The 12,701-nt window shown below is 38.7% G+C and overlaps 1 non-coding gene across 1 annotated transcript; it reads right to left on the bottom strand.

Annotated features, from left to right (window-relative positions):
* Nucleotides 1–398: 398 nt before the first annotated feature.
* Nucleotides 399–562, bottom strand: LOC112312135 (U1 spliceosomal RNA). The gene has a single exon (XR_002975575.2). It is a non-coding gene; the product is annotated as a U1 spliceosomal RNA (small nuclear RNA).
* Between the last annotated feature and the right edge of the window lie 12,139 nt (nt 563–12,701).

The following is a 12,701-nucleotide window of genomic DNA, read 5'->3' as shown; positions in this document are numbered from 1 at the left end:
CAATGGCTCAGAAAAAGGAGAAATGATGTGCAAAAGGAATGCTATCTCTATGAGGGAAGTCTCCAGAAGCTTTAGAACCTGGGGTAAGAAGGCAAGGAAAAATTGATTTGGCAGTGTCTGTCAGGGGTGAAACACAAAGGTCTAGCATAGTTGATCAAATTCCCTGAATCAATGACTGAAAGGGAAGTAAATGATCAGTAGACACTCAGAACAGCTAGAACAATTTTCCTCTGGAAACAGCCAAACTCTGTACATATAAGACAAGTCCCCAGTCCTCCCTATCTTTCACCCCTGGAAAATGCCATGCTACTTTCTGTCTCTATATTTGACTACCCTGCAGACTTCATATAATTGGAATCATGCAGTATTTGCCTTTTTTGTTTTGTTTTGTTTTGTTTCAGGGAAGAGCACCAACACCGTCCTCTTCTACCACAAATTATGCAGTTGAGTTTCCCACACTGGGGGAAATCGCAAGGGTCCACACATCTGGAGTGCAATGGATAAGCTTCGCACTGGGAAAACCACCTTCATGATCATGGTATCTCCCCTGCCAGGTCTTTTTGTGGCTCATTTGTTTTACTTAGCATAATGCCCTCATGGGCCATCCATTTAGTAGCACCATGCCACCCCGACCCACAGGATTTTGCTATCTAAAGATCTCACACTTTTCAGACACGGTTCCTTCCCAGCACTGGGGTTGTCCACTTTTTATAGAGTGAAGACTCAGAAGAAACGAGAGCTCATTGCTTTTATCAGGAGTTATCCAAGAAATTTAGTGCAGCATCTGAAAGGCAATGTAGCCATGCTTCCTATCACATTGAGCGATTTAATTGGATCTAATTTGAATTTGTCTCAATGCTCAATTTAAAATAAAAAATAATGAGAAGGATATATGAAGTTGTGAGCCGAAGACCTGATGGGTCGTCTTCACTTGTTAATCATTCATTTGATTCTGTGATGCCTTACCGGGAACTGCATGCCTTAGCTCCTTTTTGGTTTTGATTCCAGGGTGCATTTTTCATAACCCAAGAGAATCTGAGAGGTGCAAATTAACAGATCCACCTCAGGTATGCACTTCAAAGTGGAGATGAAAGTCATATGGGTATTAGTGACTTTTGTCTCACCAACTCACTCTGGGAAGAAGCAAAGGAGACTCTTGGAAAACTACTGAAGGGCATGTTTTGGTTCCTGGGTACCTCTGCCCAAATGGAGAAGCTGACTGAACTTACAGATAACTGCATACTACCCTGGTTTGGTGGGTTAGTTGGTTGGAGCATCATCTCATATACCCAAAGGGTTGCAGATGCCATTCCCAGTCAACGCACATACCTACATTCCAGGTTCCATCGGTGGTAGGGGTGCATATAGCAGGAACTGATCTCAATATTTCTCTCTTACATCTATAATTTTCTCTCTCTCTCTCTCTCTCTCTCTCTGTTTTTCCTTCTCGCTGAAATCAACAAACACATCATCCTCAGAAGAGGATTAAAAAAACCCTACATATTGTTTTTAGATATATTTAGATAGTAGACATCTATTTTTCTGTAGGTTACCAAAAATATTAAAATAGTCATTGTTGCACCAGTTCAGATTTTTAGGTAAAAATGAAACAAAAACAAAAATTAAAACTAACACTGTGATCCAGATACTTTCTCAAAATGATTTAATACATGGATATCCGAAAGTGAAAATTTTAATGTGGTTTAACTTAATGCAATATTTACTGGGATACCAACAAGATGGTAATATCCTCTGGTGTTTTTGTTTGTTTCATGTTTTGATGTTCAGCTCAAGGATCAGAATTAAAACAGCTAAGTTGTGTATTTTTTGTAATGACTTATTTTGAAATCTATCTTACTAAGTCTTGAGCTCAAAGTAAAACTAATGGCAATTACATTTTTCAGGCACCTGCTTGATCAAATCCTCCCAAGAGACTAAAAGAGAAGCATCCAAAATCAAAATAATGGCAAAATAACAATATTTTAAAAAGTTTATAGTTTATTTGTTACATTGGGTTAAAATATCTCAGTAAATTAATTTTAACTTAGGTAGCTGACTTTTATTGAAAAAGTGACTAATATTCTTATTTTTTTCTTAGCACTAATTACAATTACATCTTTTTGACCCAATTATAACTGGTTTGTATCCATTTCCCATATGAGAAATATGAAGCAAATGATTTATGTAGATTGTGAATCAAACCCAGATCTTGTTACAAAAACAAGATAATTTGAATTTTAGCATTTTGCCTCAAAAAGCAAACCCTCCTAAGAAACTACTGTTACATATGTACTTTTGTTTCGTTTCAGAACTTGAAGTTCAGTATTACATAAAATGTATTGCACAGATCTCCTTCAGATTATGTTGTAAAAAATGGCATAGTTCAGTTGGGTTTTCAAAAAACTATAAAAATGTTGCAAAAACTCACACATATTCATACACGGATAATCTAGTAATGATTTTATTTATTTATTTTTATTAAGGAAAGGAAGGAAGAGAAGAAAAAATAAAGACCGAGTGAGATTCTACCACTTCTGTGACAGACACTTCCATACATGTCCTCCAGATTCCTAGTCACAGTGCAATTGTGAGGTGGAGTTATCTCCATATAGAAACGAAAACAAAACAAAATAAAACAAACAAAACCCTGAGGATCAGAGAGTTCAGAGAGTATTTATTTGCAAAGCTTCAACTTAAAGTAAGTTTTGTTTCCAAAACCTTTGCTTTCTCCATTTCTTATGAATGAATTTCCCTGAACATTTAGTGTTGGTGGAAATTACAGAGAAATCTCATCCAATTTTTTTTCATTTCACACCTTTTATAAAGTACCAATCCAAATGATTCTCAAAAAAAAAGGAGAAAATGTATTTCAAATGATGATTAAGTACTCAATTTTTAGCAAAGCACAGAAATAGTCTTTTGAAATTTCCCATTGTATCATGCTTCTCAATATACACTTCTTACAATCTTCATTCATATTTTAAGTGAAGGTCTATTAATTTCCCTTTTTTGGCTGCAAGTTTACATTAAATTATATCAGACAAAGACTGCAGGTTTCTCGATTAATCTATGGTTAAACAATAATATTACATCACAATTTTCAGAGACTTTCACATTATTGCTTTCATCAAGATATCATTTCAACCCCTAGTTCAAGGGCAATAGACACAGGGCAGGCTTTTTTCTCTGCCCCCACTACAATTTAGCTTTGACCTCAGCAGATGCATTTTAGGGCATAAGGACAAATGAGCAGGGGTCTCATTTAATGAAAGGCAGACTATCGTGATAAAGTCCACATGGGATAGAAATGGGAGGAGAGTTGACATTTTTACAGAATAATGATGATTAATAAAAACAGACTCTCTACTCCCCATGTCTCATTCTGTATACAGATTCAAGGCTAGGACCCATGATCTTCTTAAATTTATTGTCTATAGACAGATATATAGCAGAAGCTTTCAACACAAATGTATCTCATTACAGGGGAATTCTTAACCTTATGAAATGTTACTTTATCAAACAAAAGAGCTGAAAGAGCAGGTAACTGAGGTTTATTTAGTGGTGCAACCTCAGGCTAAGGTTGCAGGAGTTAGCAGAATGTTTAAGGTTAAGCTGAGCATCAACTTTCACAAATGTGTCCAAGACTATGCAAGAGGCATATTTATAGAGGTTCAGACTGTGCATTCCTTGCATCTTAAAGCAAACCCAGTTAAAACATTTTATAAATTTGATGATGATGGAGACAAAGGCATGAAATAGATAAGAGGGAATAACATCCTGATTTTTTTTTTCTTTCACTGTATAATCTCAGGCCTCATGCAAAGTCCCTATGTTGTTGAGTCCATGCTTAGTCCCCGTATCTTCTACCATGGCTACTCTTTTTAAAGCCACTTTATTGAGGAGTGGTTGCCATAAAAAGACTGTACATATTTTAGGTACACAACTTGATGAGTTTAGAGATAAGTATACACTTGTGAAATTATCCTTACAATCTATGCCATAACACTATCACCTCTAAATGCTTTCTCCTTCCCTTTGACTTATTATTATTATTGTGTGTGTGATAACATTTAATGTACTAACTATGCTCTTACCACGGCGACTCATTGAATAAGTTCATTGTGTAATGAATGAATAGGCAGCCAAGTGAGGGACCTGGTTCACATTTACTCACTGAGTCATTCTGTCCACTTAGTTTAGTGCCACCTTTGCCTTGAATGCTCTGTGGTGGGCATTGATGTTTGGTCCAAAGAAACTCATACTTTTGTTCCCAAGTGCCTTTTGCCTAGATCTTGTCACTAGCCCTCCAATCTTGCTAGCCAGGTCATTGGCCAATCAGCTGAGCCATTTGGACCATGCCAGAAGTTTGTTAGATGTAACACAAGACCTTTGCCACAGTATTGATACATCAATGAACTCTTCCTTACGCTGTTTTGTACATTGCTGCCCTCACCTGCTTTGTACCAGGACCCTTAGGATTTACTGCTGGGTTACCCTCTGGGTTCCGTGGTGTACATACTAGTGTGTCCTACAGATCTTTTGGCAAATACCTCCCTTCCTGTAACAGGCCCAGATGTTCCCCAGTTGAGTTTGCTGAGCTGTGACTCTGATTACTAGTATGCTTCACACCAGGCAAGGTGGCAACAGGTGTTCAGCAGGGCAGCATTGTCCTATAAGGTATTGGTCAATTTGAGGCATTTGTTAAACATCAGGCAAAAGGAAGGACTCATTCTTCCCATTAAAATAGTGAGCCATTTCTGTAGACCCAGAGGTGAAACAGGGGCTTCAAGGTTCTTGAAAGCAGGTAATTCCTCGTTCCGATGTCCACATGTCTAGTCAGGGAATGATTTCCTTCTTCCCAGGGTCCTACACTTAGTCGATTTGTTAGCCTTAAAGTTCAGCTTTTCTGATCTTTAACTGTGTCTGTTTAAGAACCTGCAGATGATAGATTCTAGTTGATTCCAAGGAGTCCTTATGACTTTCACGCTGTGTTCTAGCTTGTTGATTAATAGATCTAAGCCCGTTAATTTTTCTTTTCATAGAATCAATGATGCTTACTAGTTCTATCCCATCTCCTATTATACCAAAACATTGCACCAGGCAGTACATCCACTTCCACCTGTACCCAACCCAGCAAACATGTGAAATTAATTCCCAGCAATTATATAGCTACAGCATATTAGGGATGTTAGAGATGATCAGACTATCAAAACCCCTCCCACAACTAGTAATGAACTGTAATTGCATCCATCCAGTTAGAAATCAACTCCAGAAACCCATCTTTAACATCTGCTCCATAGAACAACTCCAGGTACCCACTGTCTTATGGCAGTTTTCCTAGGAATGACATTTGCATAATTGAATCTTATTGAAATGTTTTTTTCAGAGAGTGCTGTCAAGAGAAGGAAATGAAGGAAGCAGGATAAGACAGGGGGAAAAGCTAAACACTAATGCAGTCTTAACTGAAGATCAGCTTTGGTGTGATCCTGTGAGAAAGCTCTAGACTCTGAAGCACAAATTACAACATACAATAATATCCACGTTTTGTGCTCTCTAGGTATCAGCAAAAATTTTTGGTACAAGTCTAAACAATAAATGTTTTAGGTTTGGGGGGCTATTTAGCACCTGTTGAAACTACTCTGCCATTGTGATGTGGAGAACCTTGTGTAAATAAAGCAGCATGGCTGTGTTGCAATAAAATCTCATCCACAAAACAGGTGGTGGCTAGGATTTGAATTAGAGGCTAGCTCTAGTTTGCTGTGTCCTGATCTAAGGAAACAGGGCTACCATTTGGCTGAAGAGAATTCCCCCAAGAGTGTAACTGTGTTGGCCAGCATTGCCCACAATTGATGGGTTCATACACTGACAATAAAGGGGATCTGTGTAGGACACCATCAATATTCACTCTAGAAATATCAAGGGAAGCTGAAGTAGTTGCATTGTAACAAACCAAAATGGGGGTTTGGCTGCCAGTCACTACAAAAGCCAAAATCATGAGGCAGATGCTGGTGCAAAAGAAAAGAAGTTTTATTCAGGTGCTGCCTAATCTAGGAGAATAGCAGACTGCCATCTCAAAGTCCATCTCCTCAGCAAGACCAAGACAAAAGCCAGTGTCCAGAGATCCTTCTTCGTTTTAAAGTACAGTCCTTTGGAGCCTGCAGGAGGCTTCTAAGTGGTCATAGTCCGCATCCAGCTAGTGTAGCTTGTTTCAGGCTGCTGTCCATTGCAAGCTCTCTCCTGGAGCCTGCTTGTGGAGCCTGCAGGGCCACGGTTCATACAGCTGCTAGGAGAGAGCTGCACAATCACATGTATTCCCAGGTGACAGCACACAGACACACCAGTGAGTGCATCACCAGGTTGCCAAGAGAGAGAAGACTTTCTCCTGGAGGTCATGGGCCATGTGACTACTAAGATCATGTGGCTACTAAGGTCACTTGGCCCATGGAGAGAAGAGGCAAGTGCACTGTGCAAATGCAGGTCACAGGCTAGAGCTCCTTTGTTCCCCTGGGATTCTATTAGCTTGGGTGTGTGGCAAACTAGGTGCTTTCTCAAAATGACCAATCACCTTACCAAACTTTTGTACACTTTGGGTGATTTCCCCTCCCAACCCAGGCTTGACGAATAGGCCCCCCTGTTTGGTCCAGCACATCCCCCTGTGCCATCTTTACTTTTATGGCACATGTACCTGCCTTCCCCTGGTCCCACCTCCAATCTGGTACTAGAAGGGGGAGGGGCTTTTTCCTATATAATTATCTTGCTAGGTTTTCACATGCTCCATCTAAGAACCTCACTTTGACACCATTTGGACAATGGGGGAGACTCCCCGGCACTCTGACTTACTGTTTTATAGTAACAGCATTAGCAAAGGTGTGAAGGCAAGTTCCAGTTCTGTGTGTGCAAAGAACTACCATCAGTTTGGAATTAAATGCGAGCAGTAAAAGATGAAACTGGAGAGCTACATAAGAAATAGAAGGGCATTGCATAGTATTATAAGAACACTGACTCTGCCTTGTGGGAACTGGTGAGCTATTGGGAAGTTTAAAGTAGAGAAGCAGAATTGTCTCTCCACTGATAAAACAGGAGCCACAGTCTTTGTTGCTACATCCATCTATCCAGATAGATATTTAGTCATTTATCATCAGTAGCACCTCATAAAACTTGCTTTTCCAATTCCTTCAAAGCCAAGGTGTGGTGATCTAGACCCAGCTTTGATGCTGCCTGCTGGTGGTGGCATGTACCCTTGAAGTGACTTTCCACCAGTGAGGTGGTATTTGTGTCTTTGATCAATCTGCTTCCCCCCGCCCATGCATCTCTGGAACAGAGCAGATGTTTGAAAGGTGTTTCTCTGGATGTGAGGGTAAAGTTTATGACCACGAGACATGGGCATTCACCATTTCTAACGGAAGCCAACTGGTCTAACTGTAAGTCATGCCTTGGTCTAGTCAGTCCATGCTTTGTCCATAGTCAAATAAATTTTGTACCAAATCACAGAGAACCATCTGTTCACATCAGAGTTGCCATAATGTAAACAGCCTCTTATGATTTTTTTAAATGGAATTCCAAAAAAGACATCATCTCCTTTTCTGTGACTTCCTTGGCTAAACCCTTCATATTTCAGTATTTAGGCCAAGGCCAAGGGACAGAAGAGTCACTGACGCAGCCTCATAAGAATACTCTCTTGCGCATGTGTAGGCTGGTTTAGAATAGCAATACCCCAAAGGAAGGACTAACAAATAAGAGCTGTACAGATATCTTAAGCTTAAGATGGCAACTACTTGAACCAGAATAGTCTCAATGACAGAATGTTAACAAAGCCAACTCTCCAGAAAGTGGATCATAGAGATAATAGTGCGGCCTCCAACGAGGAGGTCAAGGCCTGACTTTTACTCCTTTTTTTTTTTTGTACTTTCAAAGTATCTACAAAAATGTCTATTACCTTTCATAGTAAGAAATGATAAAATGCCTTTTAATAAAGAAATTACATTAGTTTACCTAAATCACTTTCCCTGGCCTAAAAATATCTTGTCTCCACAAGCATGTGGTAGGCATGTGTATTGGAAAGTTATTAACATGCTCTAATATTTATGTGACACCTTTACTCCAGAAGGATGACTTCAGGTCTTCATAGTGTACTAGAATAGGAAAAGTTTTATTCGCCATTCTTTCAGAGCCTTGAGGTCCTGTAAAATTCTGACATATAATAACACTGTGCTGTACAGACATCAGCCCTCCAACCACTACACTGTTATTTCTGGAATAAACAATGAAGTTTTCTCCTTGATGTAGGGCAACGCAGTATCCAATATCATGCATATTGATAGAGAATAGGGTTTTCAGTAACCAAAATAAGTCATTCTCTGAGAGTTATGGATTAACATTATACTTGTAAATTTGGATTGGGTATCGAGGTCTTGAGGAGCAAATTTAGAATATTTACAGAGCACAAAACAGGTAAAAATATCACAAAAATCACTAAAATGGTATACAATACTTACCTGATTACCATATTAAAAATTAGATGCTATTTAATAATCAACATAGGAAAAATATTGTTACTCCCGTTTCCCCATCCAGCGTTCATAGTTCTATAGAGGCAAGGCAACTTGAATCCTATTTCAGATTGAAGATTGGGGCATCTTGACTTACCCACTGTCAAAATGAGAAAACCTGTATGCACAAAAGCAGCAGCCTCGGACCTCTCAACACTCAGGCCTACTCCAGTCTGTCATCAAACATGGCAACTGGATGCTAACCTTCAGGGAAGAGCAGCACGTTTGTGGCGTACAAGTCACTACAAGGTTTTCACTCCCCAGCAGTGTTCCTTCTTACCCCTGCCACTTCTCGTTTCAAGTTAATGGTCTGAAGTCCCTTCCATGGATAATTATTCTCCCCGCCTATCAAGCAAGGGTATAACTTCCAAAGCCCAGTGTGCTTAGCTTTGAATTCCTTAGTGACCTGTTGCAATAGGATCAACTACTTTATCTCCTTTTCATCTAATTCTATTTCCACTTGGAGAGTTTTATTCACCATTCTTTCAGAGCCTTGAGGTCCTGTAAAATTCTGACATATAATAACACTGTGCTGTATAGATATCAGCCCTTTGGGTATGAATATATATACATAGTTTGTCCAGAAAAGGCTCAGCCATTATTACTATAATGAGAATGGTTTGCACTTCATCTATGTAACCTGGCAGCCAAGGAGAGTGGACTGGAATGCACATGCATGAACAATGACAACTTCACTGCACTAGTCAGTAGGGACAGTGGATGCCATTGAGTGAGCATGTGTACTGTGTGGCCATTGCATTCCTGGGCATATATGGAGTATGGGAATTACAATAATATATCCCATGAAAAAGGAATTTATGAAGAGATAGGCCATTTCTTGCAATTTGTTTTGTTTTTATTTTCTTGATTGCCTGCATGTCCTCTTCTTGTTGTGAACTGCTTTGCTACTCCTTTTTTTCTAAGTTTTCCCAGTGTTTAGCTTAGTTCACTCTTATTTGTTTTTGTCTTGGAAAAATAAAGCAAAAACAAAAATGAAACGTAAATAAAACAAAATAAACTTTGAAACAATAGTGTCAGCTTCTGTGATTCTCATCAACTTTTTCCAGTATGTGTTCAGTATATTTAGCCTCCAATGTTAGCTCTTCTGGTTTTGAGGTTCAATTCTATTGCTTGTCTTCCATTCCACTACTCCTTAAACTCCAGATGAACAAAGACAGTGAGAGACAACACATTAACTTTGTACAAGACATTCTTTGTACTATGACCCAGTCTGCCATTTTCAGAGAAATCTTTCAAGGAAAAACAATTTTTCCACTAGAAACTCCATATTTTAATTTAATTTTGACTAATGATATTAAACACTTTAAAAGTAGCCTTCACGTGAAACTATGTATACAAAAAGAAACAACCTAAATATTAAATATGTGATTGACATTTAAATATTAAATTAGAGTTAATAATTGAAGATATAGCATGTTTCTTCTGAAAAGCTTCCAGGTCGAGTGGTTACTCTTACTCAGAATACTAACAGAACACCTTATCCATTTGTTGCTTTCATATCTAAAGGCAATAATTAACACTTAAACTTTTATGAATTTAGTTCACAAATTTATTCTGTTTAGTATTGATCAGAAAGGCTGAGACATAATTTAAGGGTTATCCTTAAGTATTTCTCTTTTTGTTTTTTCTAATACAAGAAACAGATTTTTTTCCTTTATAAATTTAACACTTCATAAGACAACCACTATAAACAAGATAAACTTCTTCATAGAGAGCACTCTTGGATAATGATGGGGGATTTTTTGAGTCACCTCAGCTAGTGGTCTTAATAAAGACATACATGAGTGCTTTAAATTGTCTTTTATCAGATAAATCAAATGTTATTTCATTCTATTTCAGTGTCTCTGATTGTATTTTTTGCAACTACACTTTTTTTTTAACTTCAGGAAGATTCTTCAATAGAACTTTTTTGCGAGAACAGAACCATCCCATACATGATGCGGTGTGTCCGGAAAGTATCCAGCCACACACTATGAAAAATAGACACATTTATTGAAAAAGATACAAGATTCAAGAAACAGTGTATAGAGGACAATGAAGCCTCAGTCCCCTTCAAAGTAGGCACCTTGGGACCTCACACAGTTCTCCCAGTCTCCATCAGCAGCCCCATCGTAGTGTCCTGAATCTCACTGATGGTCTGAAATCTCTTCCATTTCAAAGGTGATTTTAGTTTAGGGAAAAGCCAGAAGTCTCAGGGCACCAAATCTGGGCTGTAGAGGGACTTATTTACCTGAGTCATTTGATGTTTTGCAAAAAACCTCTGCAAGAGAAGTGATTCACAAATAGGTGTGTAGTTTTGACGAAGCTGCCAATCACCAGTTGACCACAGCTGCAGACTTCTGAATCATCCCAATAGTTTCCATGGAGGAATGTTCAAGCTTAATGAAAATTTGATGCAGGTTTTTCCGCTCTACTCGCTCAGTCATTTTGAATGCAACAGCCACACAGTACACATGCTCACTCAACAGTATCTATTGTCCCCACTGTCTAGTACAGTGAGGTCATCATTGTTCACACGTATGCATTCCAGTTCACTCTCCTGTTTGTTGCACAACCAGTTCTCATTACATTAACAGTGGCTGGACTTTTTCTAGACAGACTTCATTGTACTACCCACTATAGTAACCTCTAACTATGTGAGGTTTGGAGGACCTGAAGTGGAGCTAGTTTGAGTGAAGAGCTGAATTTTAAGTTTAATGAATCTCAATTTAAATAGTCACATATAGCTAGTGTCTACCAAATTGGTAATTACAGCTCTACAGACTAAATTTAGATTTTGGTTACTTGTAGCCTTAGGTGACATAACGGGTTATAATGAGATGATAATTTAAGCTTTAACTTTGGACTAGAAGATAAATGGAGTTACATTCTGGTGTGATGGTCTGCATTTTCCTATAACATACATGAATTGACACATTTTGTCAATAAGAGATATCTATGGTCCCTCACCGCCTGGCTTATTTCACTTAGCATAATGCTCTCCAGTTCCATCCATGCCATTGCAAAGGGTATAAGCTCCTTCTTTCTCTCTGCTGCGTAGAATTCCATTGTGTAAATGTACCATAATTTTTTGATCCACTCATTTGCTGATGGGCACTTAGGTTGCTTCCAGTACTTGGCTATTGTAAATTGTGCTGCTATGAACATTGGGGTGCATAGGTTCTTTAGGATGGGTGTTTATGATCTCACCTTTAACTGGAACATAATCAACAAAAGAAAAAAGCAAACAAAATATAACCAGAGACATTGAAATTAAGAACATTGTAACAATAGCCACAGGAGAGTGGGGAGGGGATAGAGGGGAGAGGGGTCTATAGGAGCTACTATAAAGGACATAAGGACAAAATCAAGGAAGAGGGTAGAGGTGGGGGAGGGAGGTGGGACTGGCTGGGGTGGGGTGGAGGGAAGGGGAGAAAAAGCAGACAATTGTAACTGAATAAAAATAAATAAATAAATTTAAAAAAATAAAAGAGATATCTATGTTTTCCCTTTCTGCTTTTAGATTTTGACTAAAGAACTTAACTGTCCATGAAAAATATTGAGTCTCCTTACTGAGAAAAATTCATAATATGTCCTCAAGATGATTTAAGGGCATATTATTAACAGGTGCTGTTTAAGCAGAAAAAAATAAAGTTCACATAAATCTCTGTCTATTAGTTTGGAGTGCAGGATGGTGACATTTATGAAGATACTGTCTGCCCTTCAGCTTTAGAAATGATACTGCTTTACCAAGTGTCAGAAAAGTTGCCTTTTCTCTACTCACCTTGTAAGCACCACTGTTTCACAGTTCACTTCTCCCGGGATAGAGAATGATTTAAATTACTTGCTTTATTATTATTTTTTTCTGTCTCTGGAAAACTTTTACTCAGAGAACCAGAGACTCTTGCATGATACCGAAGCTGTTGGAGAGAGAATCCGACGGGATTCTTCCGCATGCTTCGGTAGGGAATGTGTCCATCCCCTCTCCCCTCTGCCACACATACATCTCCCATATGATGGTAGGGGAGTTCAGTTCAGTATTCACTTTCAAAAGCATGCATCCTTTACACTAGCAGCTTATTCCACTCTTTGCTTTTGAAAGCCCTGACATTTTACCCTGTGGTGTTCAGTCACTGTTGATTGGAATGTTCT

This window comes from Desmodus rotundus, chromosome 7, assembly GCF_022682495.2.
Source record: "Desmodus rotundus isolate HL8 chromosome 7, HLdesRot8A.1, whole genome shotgun sequence".
Taxonomy (NCBI): Eukaryota; Metazoa; Chordata; class Mammalia; order Chiroptera; family Phyllostomidae; genus Desmodus; species Desmodus rotundus.
This window is presented reverse-complemented; position numbering and strand designations above follow the sequence as displayed.